This window comes from Haplochromis burtoni, unplaced genomic scaffold (assembly GCF_018398535.1).
Source record: "Haplochromis burtoni strain Fernald_Lab_line unplaced genomic scaffold, NCSU_Asbu1 Contig_22, whole genome shotgun sequence".
Taxonomy (NCBI): Eukaryota; Metazoa; Chordata; class Actinopteri; order Cichliformes; family Cichlidae; genus Haplochromis; species Haplochromis burtoni.
The window spans coordinates 3722075-3725852 of NW_024582383.1; positions in this window are offsets into that span (position 1 = coordinate 3722075).

The following is a 3778-nucleotide window of genomic DNA, read 5'->3' on the forward strand; positions in this document are numbered from 1 at the left end:
CGCTTTAAGGCTTCGTAGGTATTGTTGTCACTGAGGAGAGTAGTGAAAAGATCACTACTCTGTCTTAGGGTTAGGGTTAGGGCTAACCCTAACCTGGATGACTGAGAACCTTCACAGACGTTATGCACAGTAAGTACAGCCAAGCAATTTGAGATTTCAGTGAGTTTTTTTTTTCAACAAACAAGTCATCAGAAATGTGAAAGAGTGCCTGACTAAACTGCTGAACTTAAAGCGATTCATGCCTCTGGCTGTTACTAAAGCATGTAGCTCATTTAAACAAAAGAATCTGTACATGCAGAAAGAGTAGAAGTACCTCAGAAATACAGCTAAGTGCAATTGCTGTGTAAATGTATACATTGCACTCCTAATGTGCGACAGTTCTGGTTGAAACAAACTACAATAAAAATAAAATACATTTAGAGTGTATATGATACATATATTCTGAAATCTCTTGGTAAGTAAGGTACAAAAAAAAGAAGCTTAAGTTTGTTCTCTTGGTCTCATGCAATAGTCTTGATATACTCCCACATTGTCTTGTACCCATAGATTGGTATATGCTTTTTTTTCCGTCTAAATGTAATATAATTCCTTCCCTTCATAAACAGTCGGAAATGTAGGTGTCCTGCAGAACTAGTCAAAATGTGCAAAAATACCTCAAACTGTGGAACAAAGAATAAAATGGAACAAAAATGTAGCGCTTTCTCACATGAAGAGGGACACTTAGCCCCCCAAGTGAGAGCTCACCCTCATCACTAATGCTGCACTGGCTCCCTCTAGTGTTCATTACTCATTAAGACAGGAGGTCACATGTTTTTCATGGTGCTTCACTGTCAGTTTGAGCTGTTTCTTTACAACTTTTCAAGTTTCATTGGTTTACAGCATCGAATCAAAGGTTATTTCAGGGTTTTTATGAAAACAAATCAACAGAAGAGACCTCTCAGCAGCTACATGAAAGAAAGATGCTTAGTGGGGAGCAAAGCTCTCAGTCATCACTAGTGATGGGAGTTTTTATATGTTTATGTGTTTGGTCACATGACTGCATCACATGACATGACTTCGCTGTCCACACTGCGATGCGGAAGCACCGTCTTCAAATGTATGCGTTTTCGAGAGCGTTATGAAAATACTGTGTTTTCCTTTGGGGAAAACACCGTCTCAATGTGGACGGGAGGCCAAAATGGAGAACAAACGATGCATTTTCAAACAAAAACACATTAGTGTGGACGTAGCCTCAGTCAGAGATGGCGAAAGATGGTGATATTCATGGTACGTGTAAGTGTTAGGTCTGAGCTTGCATGCCCCGCTGGTTCAGAGACTTATCACCCGTGAACAAAGCAAGACAAACAGAGTTCAACAGGTTTTTAACTTGCACGCAAGGGAAGCCTGGTTGGAATCAGGCCCTTGGAGCTGAAAGTTCCTCCACCTGTTCCCAGCCAACCCCAAAGAACCAGTATTCCCTGCAGCCTTTATTCAGTGAACACACAAGCACCACCCATATGGCCATAAAAGGTTAAAACACTGCGTGTGTGCATACATGTGCGAGCACGTGTGTCTCTGTGTGTGACTTCCTGGTTACAACCATTTTAACAGCATCCCTGGTCATAAAAAGGGTCATCTCCTGCCACTCCTGTATACGGTTTAACCCCTTTAACGGTCCACCATATACAAGCATAGGCGAGCTCCTAAACGGCAGGGAGTGAACATCCCTTACTAGATAAGAAAACCAGAACCTTCAGATGGAATGTGCCTGCAGTTAAACTCTTTAGCTATAACCTTCCCCACAACCCTACATGCGGGGGAGGAGAACAGAAGAATATCTAAACATGCAGTTTAAGGCAAGGTGTAAGGAGTGTAAAATCTTTCACAATCAGCTGTTTATCTTGTTGAAATCAGTCTGATAGAAACACAACGAGCAGCAGCACAGCTCAGCTAATCCCACTCTGTAACTCTGTACATAAAATCTATTGGAGTTTATGATGTAGATTATTTTGGTTCTTTTTTGAGTCTTTGAGTCGATACACCTACTGAATCTCATGTTACCCCTGAATGTGATCACTTCTCTTTTAGGTGTGAGGGAAAGTTACCATTTAAAAAAAATCATTTGCTTGAGTTTACTACATGCATTAGAATAAGTTGAAATAAAGTTTGCATTTCCTTTTATTAATATGTTTTTTTTGTTATACAGTATTAAAATGACACAAGGTTCAGTAAACTTGACAACAACAAAACCAAACAAAAAAAACCTCCAACTGGTAGAAATGTTCTCTGAAGCGACGTTTTACTTCTGATTTTGCACATAAACAAGTTGGAGAGTTGTTGTTAATATGGACCTTTTACCGCTTGGCAACATATATGTGCTGATTTGGCCTTCAAAGAGGTACACATGCTTACCATGAAGTCCACTAATTAACCCTAGGGAGAACTTGTAGGAGTTTTACTGTTCTGCTGTTTCTGAGAACATTCGTTTCTTCTGCACTGACAAAGTGGTGACGCATCCACATGTGCCTGGCATGCAGTATCTTTCTTTATATCCCAGAGCTGTGTTCGTTGGAACAGTGTTTCAGCTGTATCTTTTGCGTTCTTAAAATATGTGGTAAAGGTGGCTCACAATTACCGGAAAGCATGAAGCCAAACTCACTATTAGAAAGCTTGTTTATGACTATAATTATCACTTCTATAGAGATTCATACATGCATGATATATCGTAATCATACCCAGCATCCACCAGGGTAGGGCTGGGCAGTGAGTCTGAGACTTTATTGAAAGGAAACATCTTTTACACTTAAAATTATGCCTGTTTAGCGTGTGACTAAAGCAAAACCCAACCCTAACCCTAGTTGACTCAATGATGAACTGGTGGATGATGGATGAACTATACAGCAGTTAACGATGACTGAAGTACTCACATAAGTTTTAAATGTGTTCACACATGCAGCAGCTACTTGGATGTCTTCTGTGGCAACAAAATGTACGTGAACGAATATGAAAGAGGACTGTCTGGTACGTCCTCAGGATGAGTTGCGGTAAAGGTCTCCTCAGGGCTCTGAGGCTGGTATTCATGAAAGCTATCAATTATACATATGCCCTGCTGGATCTGAAGATGTGATTGTGTCTGCTGGTCCTCACCCTGCACTGTCAGGTCATATGAAGGGTTAGGAAATACATCATTTCCTGGAAAAGACAGAACGCCTGGCTGAGATGTGAGGCCTGTAGTGGGTAAAGTAAGGGGTGGCTGGAGTTTCTTCAGAAGCTTATTGTAGTAACCTTTGGGAGTCTGAGAGAAGGAAAAAGAAGGCATGTAGTCCTGGCCAACAACAGGCTGTGGTGCACTAAAATAATCATGCAGCTCCGGAACATCCCAGACCTCCCTGTAGTGTCTCTGATCAAAGTGAAGATGACGAACGGTATGTTCATCCTGAAAAATAAAGAAAATTACCTCACATTCACAGGAAAGACATCTGGATTATGATAGTGAAACCAATAAATAATTGATTAGTACAATAGAAGGATGTATAGATGTAGCATTAGTCAGCCAAACACTCCTTGAATGGCTCCAGAAGTGAGTCAGTACAAAGCATTTTAATTTGCTTGTTTATCACAAAAAGAAATGAATTTTGTGGTATTAAAAGGGGAAAAAAAGACATTTTACTGATGCAAACATTTTAACTTGAGTTAAAGTCGTGTTTGGTACCGGAAACTAATTGGTTAGGTATTGTTAAGTGCCCCGTCAAAGTTATCCTTTAATGCAGTGGTTTCCAAACTTTTTTTTGTTTTACAA